The 26,553-nt window shown below is 39.6% G+C and overlaps 1 long non-coding RNA gene across 2 annotated transcripts in view; it reads right to left on the bottom strand.

Annotated features, from left to right (window-relative positions):
• Positions 1-748: 748 nt before the first annotated feature.
• The window catches only part of LOC105721870 (uncharacterized), a 104,077-nt gene continuing 78,272 nt past the window's right edge, over positions 749-26,553 (bottom strand). The window contains exons 2-3 of one of the 2 annotated variants that reach the window (XR_010339954.1): positions 5,463-5,538; positions 749-1,115 (exon numbers count right to left, since the gene is read on the bottom strand). This is a non-coding gene — a long non-coding RNA (uncharacterized LOC105721870). Of the gene's footprint in view, positions 1,116-5,462; positions 5,539-25,200; positions 25,577-26,553 lie in introns of those variants that run through there. The other variant, XR_002477587.2, reaches the window with a different exon arrangement.

Genomic DNA, 26,553 nt, shown 5'->3' with positions numbered 1-26,553 from the left:
CACGTGACGGTGATTCACCCGGCGCCGCTTCCAGATCCCGCGCGCGGAGTCGGAGTCTGAGGGGAGTTGGGAGGAGGAGAAGGAGTAGGTTGAGGAGGTGTGGGATGAGGAGGGAAGGGTTTGGGGAGAGGCAGGAGGGGAAGCAGAGGGGACGAGGAGGTGCGGAGGCGCCGGCAGTTACCTGGGCCCCGCCACCCCGATGTGTTGGGGTCTGGGGCCCCGAAACGCCTCCTCCAGTCCAGCCTGGGCAGGCTGGGAGGCTGCCGGGTGCGCGCCAGTCACGCTCGCCTGCGTCGTGGAACACCTAGAGAGCCCTAGGCGTCAGGGATAATCCGCCGCCGCCTGGAGGCCACGCGGAGTTTTCGCGAACGCGCCGGGCGGTGCAGGGATGCCCTGCCTGGGAGAGTGCAGGGTGGGAAGCGGGCACGCCCTGTAGGCAGCTGCCCGCGCTTGTGTACGTGGCTGCTGACGTGGAGAACTGTAGCTGTGGAAAGCCTGCTACCCGGGAGGGACGCGCGGGGTGCAGTCGCGGCCCATTCTCTGTGTCCTGGAAGTCCCGAAGGCACTAGGAGTTGTCAGATTAAACCCCCAGACCCACGAGGAAATCCTTGAAGCTTCGGTGAGCGTGGGATTTGGCGTGCAGTTGCTTCCATATGGTTCCCCACTAAGACTTAGAAGTCGGCATACCAAGATTTCCTCTTACCCTTCCGCTGTGTTGAGTAGACATTACACAGACACCCCGCCCATGACTCTGCTTTTGCAAGGAAACATTTATTTCAAAAATACTACAACCGTTTCATCTCTCGTGTCCTTTTAGGTTCATTCTAGTAATTGTCAACTTTTCCTCTCAAGTCACTCCATCAAAGTCTTGGAAGCAAATGAAAAAATATACTAGCCTGAAATAGAGTTCACATCTTTGTTTACCAACTGCCTTTCCCGGGACGACAGCGTGGTGGGTTTGCAGTTCAGGCTTCCTCACAGCTTCTCCTGGGGGTCTTTTTCCCTCTCTGGTACCTCGAGGCATAGGACAGAAGGGAGTTTCTGGATATCCCTTATTTTTCATATTTGTTTCAACTTCCTCCTGCCAGGACTGTGTATTGTTTTCTTACAGGTTTCTGCAATTAGAATTATTATAACTAAGAAGAGTAATAATCCTCTTATAAAGCTTAGGGGACGCACTATTTTAAGACCTTTATAAATATGTGCGTATTCGTTTCTCATCAACTCTGAGGTAACGGCTGTTCTTACCCCATTGTTCACCTTTTACCCATGAGAAAATTGATCCTTGGAGAAGTTAGATAACTTGCCTGAGGCTATTCGTTCTTTAAGAAGAGGAACTGGAATTTGACCCCAGACTGGGAAGTCTTACAGGCATCCAAGGCAATGTTACATTTTTCTTACATGGTAGATTATTGAAATACTTGACCTAAGAACTTATTTTTTTCTCAGGAGAAAGGTTTATCTTCTTAGACCTTTAGCCCCGAGCAAATGGTGAGTCCTCAGGAAAATGACGGTGAGGCTCTTTAGTCTTAAGGGTTCGATAAATAGATATTGATTGAAATGTACTCAAGAAGTGAATACCCTTGAAAGGGCGATGACACAATGCCAAATGAAAAGGAAATTTCCAAAAGAAACCTAAATAATGGATATATTTGATAGCAAGATACTACTGTTTTTTTCCTTCTTGAACCTTCTTTTCTGCACTTGAAACCTTCCCTGTCTAGCCAAGACTGAGTTAGAAGCCTCTTTTGTGTGTTCATGTGGCACCCAAGGTCTGCTCCTGTTGTACTGACCACTCTGTATTCTCGTGGCCTGTTCACCTGGCTGTGCTTCCCAGGAGGGTAGGTGCCCGGAAGAGCTGGCATTTGTCAGGCTATTAGCGTGTCCCCAGGGCTCAGGACAGTTGTTTGTCCCAGAGTTATGGGAGTTATTGAGCTAAGCAATACTTGTTAAAGCATGAGCTTACAGAACTGGTCAGCCATGTCCTGTGAGCATGTACTGAACTGAGATTTAGCAGAAACCGTGAGAGCAATATACCCATCAGCAACCGTGTTTCAATCTTGGTCTGTATATATCCTACTGACCCATATGTTATTTTGCACATAATAGTTTTTTTGATGTTTATTAAGAATAAAAACATCCTCTGTAAAATTGTATGTCCAGTTAGCTAACTTTATTTCAGCATCCATTAATGGTCAGAGGTTTAATAACCAGCCTTAATTCTGGCCTCACAATTTGGTGTCTTTAGAATGATAGAATCATAGGATTTTTTTTTTTTTTGACTGAAAGAGACCTTATAGTTGTTCTGTTCAATACGAAATCACTAGCCACTTGTCTATTCAAATGAATTAAAATTAATAAAGTTCTTCAGGAGTATATTTTAATTGCTCAGTAGCCACATGTGACTACTTAAATAAAATTAATTTTATTAATTTATTCAAAAATGTATAGCACTGACATAGATATTTCCATTATTGTAGAAAGTATTATTGGACAGGGCTGATAAATTACCAAAGGGGGGAAAAAAAGCAGGTAAAAGAAGATATTTTAGTTAGCTTAGCCTTAGCATCCTTACATACAAAGAACATCACATATTCCAGGTGTCTTTTATTAGGTTGGTGCAAAAGTTAATTGTGGTTTTTGCCATTCTTTTAATGACAAAATATTTCATATACAATAAACATTTTTTCCTTAATGCAAATTTAAACATATTCAGGAGAACGGATGGTTCAAAAGGATTCCTTTTTGCATTCCTTTAAGGTGAATGCTCATTCCAATTGATCCTTTGTGAGTCTTATTTTTTTTCTGTTTAAACATACTGAAATCAACTTGAGTCACTACACAAGTTTGACATTCATTAGATTTGGCTGTGCTTTTTAAGCTCGCATGATTGAGAAACTAAAATACTCAGTAATGTTGGTAAAGGACAAATGCCAGATAGTTTTGGACAGACCAAATATATATTTAATGACATCACACATGCAATACAGACAGTTCTCAATTTACAAACAGTCTATTCAGAAGCAGCCGTAAGTTAAATACAAAATATGTACCATCTTTAAAATCCTCCTTACGACAGTACCACCAAGGTATCCATTGTATAAACAAATTAGTATATAAAAAAATAAATAAAAATGAGTCTCAGAATTAGAGAATGTATAGTTTGAGCTATGGAGGCAATAAAGAGGCTGTGTAAAACTCTGGGGGAATTAGTAGAGGTTATTTCCACGGTAGAGCAGATTTGCTTAAGTAATCCCCTGACAGAAATAGCTTAGTTCCGCCTCCCCCCCAGCATGCCCCACCCCTCCCTGCTGTCTGCATTTCCCTCAAGTCCTTCAATCTTTAAAAATTTTCCCATTTCATTCACGCTTCAGTTTCAGTTCTGTCAATACAAAGTTTTGAGACTTTGGGGAAGTTTGCTAGCTTCTCTGAGCCTCAGTTTTTCAAACTGTTAAATGGAATAACTGCATGCTGAGTGCCAAGAATTAAAGAAAAATTTATGTGAAAATATAAATTAGAAAATGAATAAAAATGCAAAGGATTATGATCATACATACTCATAAAACTTCAGTACTCCCTGGGAAGATCAAATGGCCATCAGTCATGTGCACGTGATCAGAATCTGGTCCATCATATTTTTTAAAGCAAGTTAATGGCCTGAGGGTTATTGGCCAGGTGGGAGGAGGCTGCTCGGGGATATTGAAGAGAGATTTTAAAAAAGAGATGGAAGGTTGTGAAACCATAGTTCAAATTGCAGGGAGCTTGGGTAAATACCACCTTTTCCTTTAAGGAATGAATGTAATTGTTTGCATTTTCTCTCTACTTCCTTCCTCTCTTTCATTGATTTTTTTCTGAAGGCTAAAGTTTCGACTTTACATTCTAATTCATCTGACATAGCGTGTTTTTAAAAAACTTAGCATTGCTTACTTTGGTTTTCCAGTTGTCTTTTGCTGATGGAGCTTCTGTGAAGGGCAAATTCAAAGTACAGCTGGGTGCTGCAGCACAGTAGTGGGAATGTGTGGCTGTGGTTATGAAGGAGCCTGGACAGTGACGCCGTTAGCCCCTGGTGAAGCAATGCCAGTCACGCTTTGCCAGTCAAATGGAGAGGCAGCAGTAGTAAGACCAGACCAAATCAAACCAAACCGAGCAAACCACAAGGGAATGGAGGTAGGTGAAGAGCACCAAAAAGAATGTTGGCTAACAACAGTTCTAAGCATGGTACATGTATCAGTTCATTTAAGCCTTATCATGACCCTGTAGGTTCAGTACTATTATTGTTATTGTCCCCAACTGAGGCACAGAACAACTGTGTGACTAAGCAACTGTACTCAGTGCCACACCACTCCTGATACAAGTGACATTTTAACTCAGGCAGCTGGATCTGGAGTTTGTCATCTTAACTACAACATCAGCAATTTTCAAACTTTCTGGTCTCAGGACCCCCTTGCAGTCTTAAAAAGTATTGAGGACTACAAAGAGTTTTGTTTATGTGGACTGTATCTGTTGATATTTATAGTAGAAATTAAGACTGAAATCTTAAAAACTAGGCAATGTGTCAGGCATGGTGGCTCACACCTGTAATCCCCGCACTTTGTGAGGCTGAGGCAGGCGAATCACAAGGTCAGGAGTTTGAGACCAGCCTGACCAACAAGGTGAAACCCCGTCTCTACTAAAAAATAGAAAAATTAGCCAGGTGTGGTGGCATGCGCCTGTAATCACAGCTACTCGGGAGGCTGAGGCAGGAGAATCGCTTGAACCCGGGAGTTGGAGGTTGCAGTGAGCTGAGATCACACCATTGCACTTCAGCCTGGGTGACGAGCGAAACTCTGCCTTAAAGAAATAGTGAATATATTTAAAAGTAATAACTGACTCATAATATACTAATATAAATAACATTTAAATGTGAAAATAGCTATGTTTCTCCAAGTACAAAAGGTTGAGAATGGCATCGAAGAATGAAGAATCAAAGAATGGTATCATTTTTTAGTTTTGCAAACTTCAGCACCATACTGTACCTCTTTTGGTATGACAGTGGTTAAGAAAACAGGAAATGAGAGAGACTAAAAGGTATAAGCGACGGGAACGCAAGGCCTGTCTCAGTGAGCCCCCCCATACCCTTGTTTATACAAGGAAGAAATGATAACCAAAGTATCGTCTCTGAAGTGTACAGCAGCATCTGGATTTCCATGCCTGGTTTAATCTTCAATAGATTGGATTCATTCTCTCTCTCTCTCTCTCTCTCTCTCTCTCTCTGTGTGTGTGTGTGTGTGTGTGTGTGTGTGTGTATAAGCATATGCACACACATTGAGATAATAATATGAGCATACACACGCATATTTGAGGTTAGGTAAAAAACTTTGTCATAAAATATATTTAAACTGGAAAGGATTTTAGAGATTATCTGACAATTCTTCTTATTTTATGGATGAATGCGCCTGAGGCCAGACAGGAAAATGACTTACCTCTGGTTGAATTGCTGGTCAGTGGCCAGATTGGAGGTAGAACCCAGATCTTCTCCCTCTTCATTCCACTCATGTCCTGTCATGGAAATTAGTCAATGTAATTATTATTATTATTGTTATAGAAATCTGTTTTCACCAGAAAGTTTGTGAATTGATAGACCATAAAATCTGTGGTAAGTTCACAGGCTTCATCAATGCCATTGTGAAAAATCGACCCTCTGTTTCCCAGATTGCAACTCCTCAAATCTTGGTTTGTTTGCTGTTTTGTTAGGATTTGTTACAACTTCTTGCTTATTGCCTTTTGTTTCACAAGCAGTGCTGAAGATAATATGGACTTGATATTGGAAAGAGGGTAAGAATATGAAACCCACAGTTCTGTGACATGAGAACACCAACTGGCCAGTCCCTATTATCTGCAGGGTGTGCTTTTCTTAAGGATGAACATATTTTGGTCCACAGGTTTCCAAGACAAGCACATTCCTGCCAACATGATCCCTGGACAAGCTGTTCTGGAATTTGAACTCGCTACTGGAAGAGGGTTAAGTCCAGGACACACACACACATTTCAGGGGGAGGCAAGCCATAGTTGGCTATGTTAGCACCTCATTATACAACAGTTTCAGGATAAAGTGATTCCAGATGTGCTCTCAGCAAGTACCTAGTTTTTATATTTTTAACCCATTAGGCTAAAATCCACTTTCAGAATTTTGGGAAGCCAGAGTTCTTTAATTAACTAGTCATTCCTAGTTACTTCATAAAGTTGATTCTAAGTTGATTATAATTTGCAGTATGTTTCAAGTTGGGGATATCAATTATAACCATATAAAATGTACATATTTATACACACAGACACACACACACATATAATCACACAGACATATCTTTGACAATGATAAGAAGTTCATTTGGGGCCGGGCATGGTGGCTCACGCCTGTAATCCTAGTACTTTGGGAGGCCGAGGCGGGTGGATCACGAAGTCAAGAGATCGAGACCATCCTGGTCAACATGGTGAAAACCCGTCTCTACTAAAAATAGAAAAAATATTAGCTGGGCATGGTGGCTCGTGCCTGTAATCCCAGCTACTCAGGAGGCTGAGGCAGGAGAATTGCCTGAACCCAGGAGGCGGAAGTTGTGGTGAGCCGAGATCACGCCATTGCACTCCAGCCTGGGTAACAAGAGCGAAATTCCGTATTCAAAAAAAAAAAAACAAAAAAAAGAAGTTCATTTGGAGTAATGGTTTAATGATCATTAGGTTCCTTTGACCTGGAAATTTCATTTAGAAACATTAGGAAAATATATATCTGAGAAGTAGTATTCTAGTTTCTTTCTTCTCACTGATGAAGCTGCAATGATAGTCATTGTGATTCCGAAGCATAAACTTCAGAGTAAGTCCTGGTTAAAGGGCTCCCTCTCTTTTTTTAAAAAGCAAGATTTGAAATTTTTTTCTTTGTAATCTAAATTTGTAATAAAGAGTTAAAGAGAAAAGATAATGAATGTTTTCCCTGATAATTCAGATTATTATTAGGAATATGGAATTTTTGGATCACTTGGCCCTAGAAGGTGGAGAGTTGAAGGTGAACATTTCATTTTGGTTTCAAATATTTTAAATTAGTCTGCAGAAATTATGTTTTCTGCTGAATACAACTGAAGCCTTCTTAGCTGGTCTTACTTGAGTTGAGAATATTGCATCCTAGTGTGCTCTTTTGATTTTGTTTTGCTCTGAAGTAAATTTTTAAAAATTTAGGTATGCTATCTGGCATCAAAGACAAAACCATTTATTGCTAAAGGCTGTAACCTAGGGCATTATACACTAAATGGGAATATTGGCAAACATATTCTTCAGAGGTACCTGTTTTGTTGCAACTAGGGCAGTACCTACAGCAAAGCAGTCTGGGTACGATGGACTGGATCCAGACTGCTTGGTTTCATTTCTGCTTCTGCTTTTTACTAGCTGTGTGCTTCAATTTCACAAATGTGAAAGATGAATAATAACTCGTGAGGATTTAGTTAAGTCTGAACTTGTAAAGGTAGCACTTAGAACCATGCCTGGCATATGTTAAGTACTATGCAAGTGTGAGCTTAAATAAACAAAAGAATCTCAAATTTTGTCTTTGTCATGTCAGAGAGGCTAACATCAAGTGATGACTGAAGAAGCATACAACTAGTTAGATTTAAAAGAAAAATGATCTTTGGGATTAATCCTCTCTTGTGAAAAGTTTTCTAGAGCTTCCATCCAGCTGTAATCAAAAGCTGGAGGACAAGAAGGTGAGTAAAGTGTAGCAGAGTGAATGCCATTGATTAAAGAAAGGCCAGGTCCTTGCTTTATGACAATTGTTTCTATTATTTCTATTTGGAGAGAAAGACCCTTGGTGTTACCCGTCAGCAGGAGATGAACTGTAGTCTTTGCGTGGATTGACAAACATCTGTAGTTTAACAAGGCGAAGGGCTTTCTTTGCAGGAAATGAAAAAGTTGTGATTTTTCCCTAAGTCATTTAGAGTCACTATTGAGCCAGCTAGGTTGGGCCCACTAGTCTCTACAACAGTTTTGTGACTTAGCCTTGTGCTGTTGCAGCATTTCAGACTCATGGAACCTTTTGCTTAGAAGACCTCTCTTCCTTCTGGGTGACACAGCCCCATACCAGGGTGCAGGGCTTGGCAAGTGGAGTACAGGCTGGATTTCAGCCCTTACCACCTCTTCCCACCAGGACATGGTGCAGTACACAAATGGCACATTGAATGTGTAGCTATGAAGACAGGTGTTTGAATTTTACTTTCTGTGCTTCAGCCCAGGAGATACGTTGTTTATTCTATTGTTCTGTCTTAGTCAACTTCAATAGCTGGATCTGGGGAAGAGATGGTTCAGTATTATTTTGTCATTGAATCCAATGGTTGATTGCTAATTAATAGTTAAGGTAATCCAATGGTTGATTGCTAATTATTAGTTAAGGTAATCCACAAACATCCTGCTGACATTCAAGATTGTTTTCTATCAGAGGTTTCATGAAACCACTTAATTTAGGGTTAAGGTCCTGCTGGACCTTATAGGAATCTAAAAGCAAGGAGAAAGGCATCAGAATATCACACCCTTTTAGCTATAAATCATATTTCTGTAATGCTGTTGCTACTTTTTTTCTACATGCTCTTGCAATTTAAGATGATGCATTTTATTTCCAGTGGTTTGCAGACTATAACTGAAAGACAGAATGCTCGGAAAAGCCTCTGGCTAAAACTAGTCTACTGACATAGAATCATGTCAGGAGTGGCCCCGCGAGATTTGTGGGTTTTGGCCTCTTGTTTCTCATCCAATATTTCTTTTCAGGATTATCACAGTTAAATTCCTCATTGGATATGCACTAGATTAAAATCACATTAAAGTTTGGACTTAAACGTAGCAAATAGTCTTGATTCTTTGACATTACCTCCCAAGATTCTTCTGTTATGGTTTCAGTGGTCCTGAACTTTGGAAGATGCAGATAAGGTAATAACTCCACTGTCCCCTACAAGGAGGATGCCACCTGTAATAAGGCACTGAGAAGTTTTGTTGTCTCAAATATATTTATTCTCATTCTTAAGAAAACTTGAAATACCTTGTATTGTTTTGTTCTTATTTCTGTTTGTTTAGAAATCTTTTTCATTTCCCCTGCCCTGTCTTTTCCATTCTGAAATGAGTACAGTTTTTTAGCTCACTCACGTGCTCTAGAAACAATTGTTTTGATTATTAAATTTTTATCTAACAATAAGTAACATGCACTTAATGCATTATAGTTTATAAAGCACTTTTTTACACATTTAATATCATGATCTTTTGAGATGGATATTACAATTTTCTCCTTTTTTGCAAACTGGGAAACTAAAGCTCAGAGATCCACGTACTGTGCTACCCAAAGGATATAGGAAGAGAACCAGACTTTTTACCTTTAATTGATCAAAAAAAGAGACATGTCATCACAATTTCCATGTGATTAACCTGACCTGAAATTATAAGACATCCTTTGCTCACTTAATTACATGTAGTGTTGTTGCTGGACTTTTCCTTAGTTCAGCTAAAGATGGGGTTCTTGTCATAGGGCCATGAAAATTTAGGCTTGCAGACAATTTAAAGGGTGAGTAAGGCAGGGTTTTATTGGGTGAAAAGGAAAACAAGGGGAAACGGAGACTCTTAGCAAAGTGAGAGAGTGTGCTTCTTGCCCCTGGGTTCCCGCCTTGCAGATTGAATCCCAGGTTTCACCTGGGAAGAGGAGGGGCCGGGCTCCTCCCTGCAGACTTCTGTGGCTGCGCCCCAGTGTGCAGGCCAGTTGGAATTTTGCTGGGGAGCCCTTCCCATGTGACTGTGTCTGTGTAGTACATGTGATGTGGCCTAAATTGGAAAATATCTAAATTAGTAGCTACCTGTGAATTTGTCCTAACTTATTTAGAGAATCTTTTGAAATGATTTAAAATTTGGCCGGGCGTGGTGGCTCAAGCCTGTAATCCCAGCACTTTGGGAGGCCGAGGCGGGTGGATCACGAGGTCAAGAGATTGAGACCATCCTGGCCAACATGGTGAAACCCCGTCTCTACTAAAAATACCAAAAAAATGTGCTGGGCGTGGTGGCGTGTGCCCGTAGTCCCAGCTACCTGGGAGGCTGAGGCAGGAGAATTGCTTGAACCCGGAGGCGGAGGTTGCAGTGAGCCGAGATCGCGCCACTGCACTCCAGCCTGGCACCTGGCGACAGAGAGAGACTCTGTCTTAAAAAAAAAAAAGAAATGATTTAAAATTCTTTGGGTTATCAGCTCAGACTACACACACACACACACACACACACACGAACAACCCTTGAGCAAAATTAACAGTAGTGAATCTGCAGCCTTTCAAAGTAATCAGAGAACCTTGAACCCCAGCTAATTTGACATTTTCACCTTTTTAACTTTTTTTCAGAGTGTTTTGACATTCAGGTCAATTTTGAGCTGCTTTTAAGAATACCTAGTGTCTAGTATAGTATAGGTATTTCCATTTCAAATAAATGACTGAATTGTTCACCGTATGGGCAAATGACAATTTGTAAATAGGTATCTCTAAATGCAGGGTACCTAAATGCAATACAAATAGAAGTCGCATTATGTTTATCGTTTTAAACTAGAAGGTTTTGGCATAGTCTGAAGTGATATTATAGGAGAAGCAAGGACTTTGGAATCTGAAAGGATCTGGAATTGAATCTTCACCTTAACATTTACTGCTGGTTATTACACCTTTCTTACACATTCCACATAACTTATCTGATCTTCAGTCTCTTCACCTGCAAATTTGGGATTATATTATGTACCTTACAACATTACTGGAAGGACCATCTGAATTAATATATGCAAGGTACCCTGCACAGTGCTTAATGCATAAAATGTGCTCAAAGTTCATGCATTTTTAGAATTTATTTGTGTATACAACTTGGTAGCCAATTAACAGAGCTCCCAATTAATAGGTTGTATATTTTCTGATTAACTTTTGTGTGTAAAAATCCAGCTGCATAATCTATGGTATAAAAGACCTATGGTGACAGTAGCAGTTCAATATGCCCATTCTGAACTCTTCACAAAGAGTAAAAGGCCAAAAATAATAGTTAAGATAATTTTGAAGATGACCAAGGTGCAGATATATACGTTAATAGATCTCAAGACTTACTATGAAGCCATTGTAATCAAGGAAGGGCAATGATGGCAAAGGCATAGACATATATGCTGATGGGACAGAAGGAACGGTTAGGAAACAGACCAACACACAAGTGGAAACTTGTTATATATAATAGGTAATATAGGGTAAGAGTTCGATGATTCAGTAATGGATTCTGGTACAACTAGTTATTCACATGCGAAAAAGTAAAATTACATCCCTATATCATGCCATGTACAAAAATCAGTCACAGGTAGGCTGAAGATCTAAATGTGAAAAGTAGAATTTTAAAACATCTAAAAGGAAATATTTTATCACCTTGGGATACCTAAGAATTTCTTAAACAATGTACAACAACATAAACATTAAAGAAAAAGGTGGATAAACTTGACTATATTAAAATTAGAAATTTCTGAAATTAAACAATACCTAAACAAGTGAAAAGTGAGTGAGAAAGAGATTTAAACATATAAAAAGTTTTATACACAGTGTATATAAAGAACCCCCATAAATCAATAAAAAGACAATCCAATAGAAAAATATGTAAAGGATATGAACAGGCAGTGGACAGAAAAGAAAACCTGAATGACCAATAACCATATGAAAATAGTGATCAGGGAGACACAAAATTAAAACCACCAGAAAGTAGGATTTTACATTCACCAGAGATCAAGTATTGGTGAGGATGTATAGCAAAGACATTTTATGCACTGCTCATGGGAGAATTTCACTGGCATCACCACTTTGGAAAACAATTCAACAAAATCTGGTACAGTTGAAGATGAGCCTGCCATATCACTTGCACCTCGACTGTTGGGTCTCATCCCTATAGAAAGTCTCCCAGTACCTGCCACAGTTCCTTGTGCCAAGTAAGAGCTCAGTAAATAGATGTTACAAAAAGAAAAGGATGAAAGGAATGGAGAAAGGATAGAAGTAAGGAAAGAAGGAAGGAGAGAAGGAAGGAGGGAGGGAAGGATGGAAGATAGAAAGGCTAGATATAAGAATATTTGTATCATTGGCTTCTTTTTGCTTGGTTTTGGGTGTTGTGTTGTGGGACTGCTACTTTCTTGTCTGTATGATCTCAAACCACGCCAAAGGTTTGTCGACTCCAGTGGAACTTCGGGAATCTCAGAAGATTCACCTCTACCTCTCAGATTTTACTGTGAATGGCAGTAAGGATTTTAATAACTGATGAATACATTCTGTAAATGCATTTTCTTACAGAATTCACAGTGGTACTTCTTTAAATAGTAAGCTCTGATTGCATATTTGTAGTGAATCTATGTAATGTATAAAATGAGATGTACCAGTATATTATGGGTAGCATAAAATATTCGTTATTACTGGACCTTTACAATTCTATTGGCAAAGAAAGGTGAGGCCTGATGCCCTGAAAAGATAAAATGTTTTTTTTTTCAGGCATGTGAGTAATCAAAAAGTATTTCACTGGTTTGTGAAGAAATGGGTCTTCTTTTTAAATAGTAAATATTCATATGCACTAAGTCAATTTTTAAAATAACACATATTCCCTAGAGCATAGAAAACATGGCAGCTCTTCCCATAGCTGGAAGAATGTGTGGTTACCCTGGCAACAGCAGTTTAGTTCCTGCTTCCAAGTACCACCTGGTGATTTCAAGTCTAACATCTGTGCAGCATCTACATTTCCATTGAGGAAATAAAATGCATTCATGCATCATCTCATGGAGAATTTAAGAAGAAACGAACTTGCAAATCTGGGGAAGGAGGGAAAGAAATAGTGCTACATGCCAGCAAAGCCAACTGAGGTTTAAAAGCCCTAACTGCAATTTTGGAAGTGTTCCTGAAACAGCTAAGTCCACTGCATTAGGGATATGGAATCATAGGCCGATTTCCCATCAGAACTCTAACGTACACATAGGCTCAGTAGCCTAAGAACATTTTGTTATCCCATACTCAGAATATGTATTTGTAAGTGGAAATTGGCACTCTTCATCCTAACAGGCATTTTAACAAAATGATTGTGCCCCCGTCACTGTGAGAGGTAGAGAAACACGAAGAAAACAGTGTCCTCAATTTCATGCTTGTTTCTCAGTGCTCCTAGTTTTACCCAAGTTTTGGAACCTTTCTTAGATCTAGTAATTTTTAAAAAGCCAGATATGATTATTTCCAATAGAACAAGTTTTTAGGTAGTTGAGTGCTGTGGGGAGGTATAACGTTGCTGGACTGTAAGGAGGATAATGGGCTAGGGAATAATTTTCCTCTCATAAGATAGAGACTGAATAAACAGTTTAAGGTATATATTTAAAGTTTTTACTTTCCATTTTTCTCTTTTATTATTGTGATTTATATGTATATTATGAAAAGTTTAGAATAGAAGAAATATATAACAAAAATCACTGAAGATACTGATAATATTAATATATTGGGAAATTTCTTTTAATCTTGTTTATGTATTTTTTTAACCTTTATGGATTTTAAAAGAGTTACTCATCTACCCACATCACAATTGATTTTCTGCAGTACTAATTATGGTTTTTACTGCTTCAAAGGAGTACTTTAATTCTGGTATTGCATTTTGTGTTTCCTTGTATTTTTTTCTTATTCCAGTGGCTTCATGTTCTTTTCTGTTTTCATTTTAGCCTATTCGTTCTTGAAGTTTTTTCATCTTACTTCATAGAGATTGTGTTTTCATACACCTCTCTTTAGGGCACCAAACAGATGTTACTGAAAAGTTTCTATGGTATTGTAGAATCTCTTCAGAGATACTGCATTGACTTTGTCCTGCATTATCCTTGGACAGGGAGTGGTCTTTCCAGCCTAATATAAATAGGATGTACAGAATGTCCCTAGCACTGTCCACTTGTATTCTGAGAACTTCTCCTCTGAAGCAAACATTGAAGGCTGGTTATGTGCCCAGCCTCCATTCAGTTTCTAGGGTTTAGCATTCCTTCCCTAGATCACTCCATAAATACTTGACTTCCTACTATGTGCCAGATACTCTTATAGGCGCTGGCAATATGGCAGTGAACAAACCCAGCTTATGTAAAATAAGTAAACCTGTAATTATATAACATAGACTATAATATGAAGCTTCTGGTAAGGGACATAGGAGGGAGGCTAGGGAGGCGGTTATTATATATAGGACGTTAGGGCAAGACCCACAGACCAAAAGGTAATATTTGAACTAATAGAATTGAGGGAATGAGTTCTGTGGTTATCTAGAGGAAGAGAATTCCTAGAATAAGAAATCAAAGAAAGCTTGTTAAGCCATTCTAAGGCTTTGGCTTTTATTCAGAGTTAGATGAGACAACATTTTAGGGTTCTGAACAGAGTGATGGCCCAGATGCCGAGTGGTTTAAGAAAGAGGGAGTGATCAAGTGTGCCAGGTACTGCTGACAGGGTGAGGGAGAGGAGGGCTGAGAACTCACTATTGGATGTAGCAATGGGGAGGTCACTGGTAACTTTGACAAGAACTATTTTGATGAAGTAATGAGGATGAAAGCTGTTTGGAATGGATTCCAGAAGGAATGGGAGTAATTGGACTGGAGGCAGAGTAGAGACTACACGTTAGAGGAGTTTTACTCTAAAAAGGAAGAGATATAGGGTGGTAGCTGGAGGAGGATGTGGAGCCAGGAGAGTTTTAAAAAATCTTTTAAGTGGAAGAAATTATGACAGCACATTTGTATGCTGGGAATGATCCAGTAGAGAATAACAACTTGATGGTACAAGAGCAAATGGACAATTGTTGGAGCAATGTTTTTAAGTAGATGAGAAGGATGGGCTCCAGTGCACAAAGGGCAGGATGGGTCTTAGCTAGGAGCCTGAGCTGTACTGGCTACAGGAGACAGGCTGGGTGTTTGGACACAGAGACATATACATGGGTGGGAGCATAGTTGCCAACTCAGGTGGCTCATCAGGCCTCTTGCCACAGTTAGTATATTTGACAGATGAAGGTGTAGTCTGTGGTTCTCGTGCCATGTACACCAGGGTGCTGCATGAAAGGCCATACCTCTCACTCTCCCCTCAAGAGCACAAACAGACATGGGCTCTTCCCAGGCCTCTCCTCTTGTCCTCACCACTTTCTTTTGGTAACATAACATTGCATTTATGTCCATTCTGCAGTTGAAAAAATCTTGAGCTGAGACTGGCTTAGCCATTAACATAAGGTCACATACTGATAAATGTTAGGTCAGAGAAATGAATAGACATTTTGACTGTTTCTGGGTTCTTTCACATCATTATCAGGTTAGACCAAGGAAACAGGGAAGTTTTTCTTCTGAAGAATCTGGGATTTGTTGTCACCTTGAAAATGATTGTGTGAATGCACAATCTATTCAGGTGCATAGGGGCACCTTTACCAGATGGAGGGGAGTTCCAGGTGTGTACAATGTACAGATGTCCTTTGCCCCATTTGCTGAGAAGGGGCTTGGAGCATTGGGGAGCCTCCACCCCTCATCACAGCCTTTGAGGGGCTGCACTCTGACCACATTTTCCTGCCTGCTCATCCTCCTTCATCTTTAAGTCAGCTTTTTTCCTTTTGCTTATTATATTGAGGAGAAGCAGGGTTTCTTCTTTCTGATTCAGTTGCCCCTAATCAGAGACTTTTGTACTTGGAAAAATCTATGGTAGGACTTCTGGTCTAATCCTCTCCATATCTACTCCACCTTCTTCAGTTGCCTATGTTGGCATCTTAGGCACTATCTATCTACTTCCAGTACTTTCTACCCTTAAAACAGGAAAACATACACACACATGTGTGGGAGCATACACACACACACACACATACACACACACACACACACACAGAGCTGCTTTGTTCTCTTTTGGAAGGAGTTTTAAGAGAAAAATTGTGAGGGTTTAGCCTGAAAACAACTCTCCCTGCTGTTCCAAGGGCTGTCATTGCAATCATTATTTGGGCCACTGGAGACTGGGCTTTGATGTGCATCTCGTGGTCACTCTATGATGGATTTCCCTCAAAATCTGCTACTTTATATTAAGTGAACTGTACACTCTGAGTGGTAAGTGTTTTCTATTACACATGCATAGTGTATTAAGTCTCTGTAGATGACTGTCATGTCATGGCTAACCAGTCTGAACTCCTAATTATAATAAGGCATTATTAAAAAGGTTCAGAGGTATAGATGGGTGAAAATGGCATTTCACGTATTGAAATAGAACTCACTTAACCAAAGAATATATTTAGATGAATCTTAAACTTGCCTTAAAAACAGAAGTTGAGGTTAAAAAGAATTTAGAAAAAATAAAGTTTTAGAGTGTTTGAGAATGTACATATAAAATATTTTCAAAGCTGTAACACGGATGCTCTTATAGCTCAGAAACACGCCTACTAGAACACATCTTGGAATGAGATGTTGAATTCTATCACCTCCCAGAAAGTTTTGCAGGGTTTTTCACTTGAATTTGCTTCCCTTTGCAACCTCTTGTTCTGAAGGCCCCCTTCCTACCTGGAAATGATGAGGCATGGGTGTTATGAGAATCAATCATTTTGAAGAGAATGAGATGATGACTTTGTTAACATTTCCATATATGTTGATTGTGTGTGTGGCGGGGTGGGGGCTCGGGTGGAGGCTTAAGGCAAAAGCTAGAATTAGTCATATGAATTATGGGCTTGTTTGGCGACTGGGCCGCTCCTGCTCCCAATCAGTGCCAGTAAATCCTGCAGACAACTTCAACACCACTACTCTGTTTCTATCCCACTCATATAAAATTCCATGCCAAGGTACAAACCACAATCCTCCCTTTCTTGGTTTTTCATGCAAAAACTATTTTAGAATAAATTTAAATGTCAAACCTTGAAGAACTTTGAACAGAGGAGGCTTCAGCTCATTTAGTTCACAGGATAGCTAAAAAATTTTAAAAAAAATTAGGATGAAAGTACTAACACTTTAGAGGCCTATATTTTTTACTGAATTTCAGCTCCAGAGGAAGACAAAATTGCTAAGTTGGAAGGATAGGATAAAAGAAGAAACAGTGAGAAAAGCATAAATGTAAACAGCAGCACTTTCATGCTCAGGAGAAGCCCAGAGGCCCCATGTGTGAATAACGTTGCAATGGCTGCTTTATGCAGTGTGTAAATAAACACAGTCCCCACACCGTTTAAAATATTCAACATTGACCTAAACAGGCATAGACATAAAATGCTATTCCAGACAGATGTTTGTGAATATACACACAGAACACATTGCAGGAAGAACTTGGTGCCTTTTTCCAAATATTTTATTGTGCATACATTTCAGATTAGAAACACACTCAGTTTTCATAGTCTGAGCAATGGAAAACATTTTTAATCAGTCCTAGACAGCAGGAAAAATTCCTGCAGGAGTTCTACAAGGTTTATTCTTCATTTAACAGATGTTTATTGATAATAGAAGGCAGGAAGCTATATGGCATGTCTCTAGCTTCAAAGAGCTTAAAATGTGGGTAGAGACCTTTAGGGGAGTTTGGTCATCAGGGAATTAAAGATAACTTTCATACAGCTATGTGAGAAATGTATAAAATCATAAAGAACAAGGAGGAGGCAACAGTTATGATTCCAAAATGACAAACTAAAAAAGAACATCCAGGCAAGAACCAAGAACCAGCAATGCCATGCATTAATTATTCCAGTGTCTCCTATGTTACAGAATGTGTTTCAATGCACTTCTTTGATAATCTAATGAAAGTTATGGGCCCGGTATATCCATATATCCTCATACATTTGCACAAAATGTCAAGGATTTCATGTTCTGGACAATGTCTGAGTCCATGGGCTTTGTATTTTAAATCTTGTATAGTTACATTTACCATAGTTAATGTGTTATAACTATTTATATTCCCCTCATCTCCACTAGAGTAAAAGCTCTTCTAGCACAGGAGTGCATTATGTTTTATATTTTATCTACACCCCTTTCTGTTTTGCATTGTGCCTGATGCATAGAAGGTAGTAAAAATACTGATCACCCACTTGCCTACCTACTTCAGTGTTCAGGTGTTAGGTTAATGCAGCATCTTGCAAATATCAGTCATTTGAGTAACACCCTCACAATTTTTGCGGTAGCTGTTTACCACCTGTATTACTTTACAAGATAATGGTTTTTGGTGATAGACAGCATTAAATACTATAAAATTTCAGAGTTGAGCATGTTATTTCCCTTCCATTTCATTTTAGCTTAACTCACACCAAGGAGGCAGTCCTAATTTAGTTCTGGTGTATCTTAATATCTCTCTGACATTTGGGGATCTTCCTTTGGAACAGAGAGGCTATTGTAGGCAGCAGTATCTGGCTAGAAGTGAATAACATTGCTTTGTTTCTTCTTTCATTGTGGTTAATTTTATGCAAAGTGATAGTAATTTGTATTTATAGAAGTGACAAAATTTTTTTAACACAGACTTAGATTTATAAAAAAGAGTTTTAAAGAAAAGCATCACATCAGCTATCTATTGCTGTATGGACTACTTCCAAAACATACTGGTTTAAAAAACAATGACTTATTTGGATTCTGTGGGTTGGCTGGGTTCTGCTAGGCAATTCGTCTCTCCATGAGGTCTGCTGGGGGCATTCCTGTGGCTTGAGAGTTTGGTTGAGGCTGGAAGGACCAAGATAGCTTTATTCATTGCTGTGGTCTGAATCTTAGTGTCCTCTCAAAATTCAAATTTTGGAACTGAAGACTCAGTGTAAGATTAAGAGGTGAGACTTTCAGGAGGTGATTAGGTCATGAGGGCAGAGCACTCATGAATGGAATTAGTGCCCTTATAAAAGAGGTTTGAGGGAGGCTGTTTGCCCCTTCTGCCATGTGAAGATGCAGCAGGAAGGCTCTATTTATGAAGCAGAGCAAGTCCTCACCAGATACTAAATCTTCTGGTACCTTGATCTTGGACTTCCCTGCCTTTAGAACTAGGACCAATAGATTTCTGTTGTAAGTATTTGGTTCCAGCAGCCTGAACGGACTAAGACACTCATACATCTGGCAACTTAGCTGGGGTGGCCAGAATGGCTGCAGCTGGTCAAGCCTCTCCATGTTTAGTGGTATCTCATCACTTCCTAGTGATGAGAGACCACATGGAGCTTTTTAACATGATGGCTGGATACAAAGACAGTAAAAAAGAAAACTACAAAGTCTTTTAAGGCCCAGACCTAAAAGTCACAATGCATCACTACTACTACATTTTATTGGTCAAATCAAGTGACAAAACAAGTCCAGATTCAAGGGGAGGAGAAATAGACTCCACACCTTTTGGGGGGTTATTGGCACATATGTTCAGAAATGGGAAGAATCTTTAGTAAAGATTTTACAAACAATCAACACAAATGGTTAAATAAATAATAGGACGGGTTGTAGCAGATATGGCAAAAATTGTGAGGGTGATATTCAAATGACTATTTGGCAGATGCTGTCTTAACCTAACATCTAAATATTGCAGTAGACAGTCAGTCAGTTGATTTTTAGTACCTTGTACATACTAAGCACAGTGCTATACACAAAGGGGTTTTGTGAAAAAGATAACATGATATAAATTGGTCCTAGAACTTCTTACATTCTAGTGAGGAAGACAGGAGATAAATAAATATAACACAATAGCCATGATGCATGTTACAGTAATGGGTTTGAAATACAGAGTGCTATCATTTTATGTAAAGCTCTGAGTGTAAATGGACTTTCTTGGGCCCATGATTTGTAGCAGATCTCAAAAAAGTGTGAAATCCTAAAAGGACCTAAAAAAACTGAAGAGACACAATGGCGTGAAGCACAGAGATCAAAGCTACTAGCAGTAGTGGTAAAGAAGAGGTTTCACAGAAGTGGTAACATTTAAAGGTAGGAAAGAGGGAGGATTGAGGAGGCAGAATTGGCATGAGTTGGAAGCCAGTTAGATGTGGGGAGGTGAGATACATGTAGAGGAAGGAGATGAAGAATTAGGAATGTGGGGGAATTGAAGAAAGGAAAAGGGGAGCAGTTAATTAAAGGATGATAATTTTCTAGCTGGGGAAAATGGTAGATGATAGGAAATATAGGAGGAAGATGGGTTTTCTAAGAACAGCTTTCCAGAATTCAGTTTTGTCCAAGTGATTCAGTGATTTGTCCAAGTGTCCAAGTGATTGAGATGCCCATGTGATAAACCAACAGGCAATTGGACATGCAGGTCTGGAACCTGCCTACCTTGTGCCAGGCACCTTTATAGGAATTGCATGTAAAGCTGTGAATATTCTAAGATATTCACATTCTAGTGAATGTGAATACAAAATACAAATGTTATCAGAATCCTTATATTTCAGTGTGGTTGGCAGGGAGTGAGGGACAGAGACAATTAGTGTGTAAAAAAGTTAACTATACATTTTGCCCAATGTTAAATGCTAAGAATAAAGTTAATCTAATTAATGGGATAGAGAAGGTTGGGGAAGCTGTTTTATCTAGAGTAGTATGGAAATTGAAGGCAGCTTTTTGAACTACAACTTAAAGCTGGGAAGGAGGCTGAGCCTCTTTGGCTTGATAAGGTAGGATAATTGTACCAGCAAGAGATTAACCTTCGTGATTTAAGCTGGTGTCCCTGAGAGACAACATCATTGTGAGGAACTCTTCCCCTAGCACCTCCACCCACAGACATCTTAATCTTCCCCATCTAGCAACAGAACCATGTGGGGCAGATAATGACTATAAATAAAAATCCATTCATGTGACCAGGACACCAGAGGATTAGAAACTTTAGGGAAACAGGAACTATGAGAGATAGGGACAGAATGTAAGAAAGAAAATTGCAGGGGGAAGTCACTCACTGACCACTGATGGGATGGACATACGGGGCCCCCAAAAGTCTGAGGTTGAGCCCCACTCCCATGGTTAGTACCGAGGAATGAGCTAATTAGAGATGACACTCTCAATTCCTCACCACACTTTGGATGTTGTACACGATGGATTACATCACTGTCTAGATGGGTTACCTCACTTAAATTTGAGTGAGGAGACTGGAGTGAATTTGAAACTGTACAATATCCTGGGTTTTGGGTATACCCATTTGAGGTTGTGATAGGACACCGTCTTCCCTCCCCACCCGCTTGCACATGTCTGGACCCCTCCAGCGGGGAAGATAGTGGAGAACAGAGTTGTCTCTTGACCAATATACCACCAGGAAGACTTCATCTCCTGACATTTCCACTTCACCCATACTAAGGTAAAGGTATTCATTCAGTTTTTAAATACATTATTTATTATAATATTATTCTGATTTTCCAGTTTCTTAGGAACATATCTGCCCCCACCCCATGAAGAATGTGCACAGTGTTAAGTAAATCATTCTATTTCAGTGATTCTGACCACATTTGCCTTGACTGGTACCACGGTATCTGTCTAGATTTAAATTGAACAAGGATAAATTAGTTCATGACATATGTTGACATTATAGAATCTCATAAAATAAAACCTTCAGTGATTGGAGCATATTATCATTTTAGGTAAAGCTCGTACAGGTGTCAAGTATTGGGCAAAAATAATTTAAATGATTGGATCTGTTAACTTTTTTTTAATTTTAGGTAAAATATTAGTTCAACAGCACAGCCTTTGAATATTACTGAATACTGTGGGCAGAAGTGAACGATGTGGTAGCTTACTTTACATAGCTCTATACCTCTTTCAGAGAGAAGAGGTTTGGGTTTGGGAATAGTTTAGACCATTATTTTTCTGCCATTTCCTGTTGTCACCCTGATTCAATCTATAACTGGGGTGTTATTCAAAATACATATGTTATTAGAGAGGAATTAATTCCTCCTACACGGGCACTCAAAAGGACTCTAAAATGCTAAAAAGTACATATTAAAGAAAAGTTGGAGAAAATTCAGGATTGGTAGTATGGTGCTTTAGCCCATTGTGACCTTGACTATTTCAGTTATGATGTAGATCCATCGAATCAAATAACTGACATGTTTATGATTCTTAGTCACATTTGGTAGTTATTTATACTATAGAGGTGGCAAGGACACTTTCCATATACAGTGCCTCCTATCAAGAGAAAATGAAAACCTTCCAGTAGAGTCTCAGAGCACTGGCAGGAGGCCTTGTGAAGTCCAATGGGGCTCTTAAAATGGGGATCTGAACCATCCACTCCAAACTTAGTAGACTGAAAAGATAAGGGAAAGACAGTAGTATTGGGATGCCTTGTGTTGGTGAGAGAGAACACTACCACTACTACTACTAATACACACAGTGGTTAGCAATTGCCCGGTGTTCCCTGTACTCCGGGACTGTTCTAACACTTTCCATGCATTAACTAATTCAGTCGTTGCATCAGCAATCGATGTCATTACTATGCTGTTTTTACAGGTGAGGAAACCGAGGCCCAGAGAGGTCACACATCTACTAAGTGGAGAAGCTGGGATAGGAGTGGGTGCTGACAGGTGAATGATACTGATTGTAAAAGTGAGAAAGATAAGGTTTTTCTGTAAGTGAGAAAAATCACTTGAGAGAAAGCTACTCCCTGGCTGAAACCAATGTTAACCCTGAGAAGGACAGATGCCAACCTCCCAGTCCCAGGTCTTGCAGCTGCTGGAGCTGAGCCCCCAACTGTGAGAAGGGGCTCCTAACTAGGATAAAGTCTTCTGGGGCTGCTCCTGAGACTCCTCTCATCTCCAGCCTCACACATCCCAGAGTTAGAAAATGTTTGAGCTGGAAGGATGTCTAGGGATACACTGAACTCCCTATGTTACAGAAAGGGCCCCAAAGCAGCTCATAACTTTACAGGGATTTTTAACAATTCATTTGGTCCTGGGAAAGGAGACTTTTTCAGGGGGAATTGTGATAAACTGAGCAAGCCTCTGGAGCCTAGTTTATTTGTACCTCTTGTCCTTGATGGACAGAAATCACAAGGTTAAGAGTTAAGATAAAAGGAAAGAGATACTACTAAGTTTTATGGAGAAACATGTGAACAGGAAGGAGACCTTCAGGCAGGATTTATTTATAGTTCTGTAGGGACCGTATGGATCTGTGTTTATGGGTAGGGAACATCAGGAACTGTGAAGTTTCAGTTTCTTTAATGTTCTTAGTTGGTGCCCAGGAGGATTCATTATTTTAATTTTCATAATGATGCGATTAGGAAAAGTCAGAAACATCAGAATATCTCATTTGCTCCCAGGAATTCTTTTTTTTTTTTTTCCTTTGCACAAGTTCCCTTTCTTTCTTTTTTTTTTTTTTTTTAATTGCATTTTAGGTTTTGGGGTACATGTGAAAAACATGCAAAGTTGTTGCATAGGTGCATTCATGGCAGTGTGATTTGCTGCCTCCCTCCCCCTCACCCATATCTGGCATTTCTCCCCATGCTATCCCTCCCCAACTCCCCCCCCGCTGTACCCCCACTCCCCCGCAACAGACCCCCGTGTATAGTGCTCCCCTCCCTGTGTCCATGTGTTCTCCTTGTTCAACACCCTCCTATGAGTGAGAATTCTTGTGCCCACCTCTTTATGAGTGTGGCTGTCCTGGACATTCCTTGATGTTCCACGTTTTGGATGTGGGAGCCTGACTATGCCCTGGATCCTTGGTGTGAACTGGGGCTCCATGTAGGACAGAAGGCAGCTTCTATTGCTGCTGGGTTTCATCTCAGCCCTGTCATTACTGTGCCCAGGAAATCACTCCCTTTGCCACCTCCTAATTATGCCTCTGGGTATTTTATGGTAAGGGTGACATTTTTCTCTTGACAGGCAGTGTTATAGTATAGAACTGTCCTTGTCACTCTTTACTGCTTTTAATAACCACAAAATCTCTTACAAGATGTCTGGAGCTTCATAAACATATGTTTATGGCACTCTTTTATCCATCCTGAAATGGTCAAGGTCATAGATAATGTGCCAGAGGAAGGAAGACAGTGAACACACTATTATAAATAGATGTGTAGCTTGAAAATGACCCTTTCAGACATGGGGACATTAGTTGGCAACAAGAAAGGAAGTGATGAAATATAATAATAATTTTATTTTATTTAGGAAAGTCTCCAGATGTATGCCAAATGCTTGCTATTGTGCTTAATCTGATTGGCATTTTAGCGTGTCAGAGGTTTAAACATGCATTATAGTTATTTCATTACAATTGAAAGTGAATTAGAATATATGAATGAAGTAAAAATGCAGTTTGAATAGTCAAAAATTAGCATATTATACATAATTTTATCTTAAGAAATCTAAGTGACACATGTAAGAGCAGTATACCTTTCGTTTGTCATTTTTAAAAATGTAAGCATGGGGGATCATTTTAGGTAGTACTGAATCCCATTTCTTTTTCTCTTGCTCTCTCATTCATGCTCAACAGATATATTTTAATAATGAAACATCTGAAAGGTGTATCAGCTTTGATATTTGGTGCTCACAAATGTCCCCATGACATTGGTTTAGATCTGCCAAGTATATGGGTGGATGGTTTGTGTTTATTAGATCTTAGAACTCCTAGCGTCTGGGAGAGAGAAAAGCATTGAAAACAGTATCAGGCTCAACAGCAATATCAAAAGTGATGACAATAACATTAATTGGTGTGTCCGTATATGTTAATGTTATACCTTGTTTAGGCAGGTATTATTATAGTAGTAGACGGGGTCAAGAGTTAAGGAATTGAGATTCAACCTTGGGAAAGTTAACTCCTCAGAATTGCAGTTCCTTCATCTGTAAAGGAGGACTACGCTTGAAATAGTAATAATCACGAATACTGCTTATTACATAAATAATGCATGTAAAGCACTTTGCACAGTGCCTGTTTTACGATTACTAGCTGTTACCATCATCATCATCCTCACCCCCATTTATTAGATGAAGAAGCCTGGCTCAGAGGTTAATAAAGCTCTGAAATGAAAAGCAGGAGTTGACCGGGTGCGATGGCTCACGCCTGTAATCCTAGCACTTTGGGAGGCTGAGGTGGGGGAATTGCTGGAGGTCAGGAGTTTGAGACCAGCCTGGGCAACACGGTGAAACCCCATCTCTACTAAAATACAGAAAATTAGCTGGGTGTGGTGGTATGCACCTGTAATCCCGGTACTTCAGGAGGCTGAGGCAGGAGAATTCCTTGAATCTGGGAGGCGGAGGTTGCAGTGAGCTGAGATCGCACCACTGCACTCCAGCTGAGGCGACAGAGTGGGAGTTTGTCTCAAAAAAAAAAAAAAGGTAGGAGTTGAGCAAAGGTAGGAGTTACCTGATTCCTAAACTCTTGCTGCTGTTGACATCCCACCACCTTATTGCATTAGGGAATATTGCTTTATGAGAAAGGCGGGTGTTAGAGTGAGGTTTAGTCTTCAGGCCAGGAAGCTAATTCTAATTTTAGGAAGAGGTGACAAGGATGTGAGGAAAAGCAATTATTTATAGTCAGGCCATAAGGGCCTCGGATTTTGCCTCTGATTGGCACTTGTCTCCTTCTGCATTCCTACCTTCTCCAACTGGTGGTGTCCTTTGCATGCGTCATGATTTCCCAATGCTAGGAAAATGTTTAATTGGGTAATTACCCAGGCTCTGTTCTCTGAACTTGCTTAATTCCCTGGGTAACAAAAAGAAGGAAAGAGGGGTAACTTACCAGTCAGATATCTACCCCCCCTTTTTTTTAAATGTTATGTAGACCTGGATGCTTAGCTTGTCTGTGCAACCCTAGTCAATCTGCACAGCTTCATTTGTACCATTTTTTGGAAGAGGCAAAATAAGTTCTGTTCTCAAATCAGAGTCACTGTAGGTGGAAACAACATTGATAAGTAGTTCCTCTGGTTTTGTATCTATTCAGTTACTTTTGTGCTAAAGAGTAGGTCTTCGAGTTAACTATAACTTATTGCTTATTTCTAAATAAAGATTGGAATTGAAATGTTCCTAACACAAAGTAATGATAAATGCTTGAGGTGATGAATATACCAATTACCCTGATTTGATCATTATGCATTGTAAGTTATCAAAACTTTACAGGTACCCTATAAATATGTACAACTATTATGTATACATAAAAATTAAATAAAAATATACTGAGCCAAAAAATAAAGAAAAAATATTTGTACTGTGCAACTCCCCACCCCTTGCAAAAACTTGAGAGGAACGATATACTTTTTGGGCTTGATGATTCCTTTACATCATGTCCAGTAACACTTAATTTGCTCTCTTGTCTAAGTGTTCTTATAAAAAAATTTCTCTGTAGTATAATTTCCTGGTAGGGATTAGTGAAACTATCTCCCTATTGGCATTTAGTTGCTTTTCCCTCTGTGTCTGTATCTCTTGCACTCCTTGTACAGAGCACTACTAAGTAAATATCAGAGCACTTAGACAAGTTGATTACTCTATACTAATTTGAATTAAACCTTTTTGCTGCCACTACCTGACAAATGAATGAAAATGAGAAGGGAGCAGAAATAACTTTACCAATTCTGGCATCTTTGGCAGTCACTGACATAACCATAGGGTGTGAAAGGGGTGGAAAGGGAGAAAAAAGGGCTAAAGAGCAGAAAAATACAGAAAGAAACTGAAGATAATAAAAGA

This window comes from Aotus nancymaae, unplaced genomic scaffold, assembly GCF_030222135.1.
Source record: "Aotus nancymaae isolate 86718 unplaced genomic scaffold, 86718_ANA_hifiasm-v0.15.2.pri h1tg000092l, whole genome shotgun sequence".
Classification (NCBI taxonomy): Eukaryota; Metazoa; Chordata; class Mammalia; order Primates; family Aotidae; genus Aotus; species Aotus nancymaae.
The sequence above is the reverse complement of the archived record's forward strand: the minus strand, read 5'-3'. Positions and strand labels throughout refer to the sequence as shown.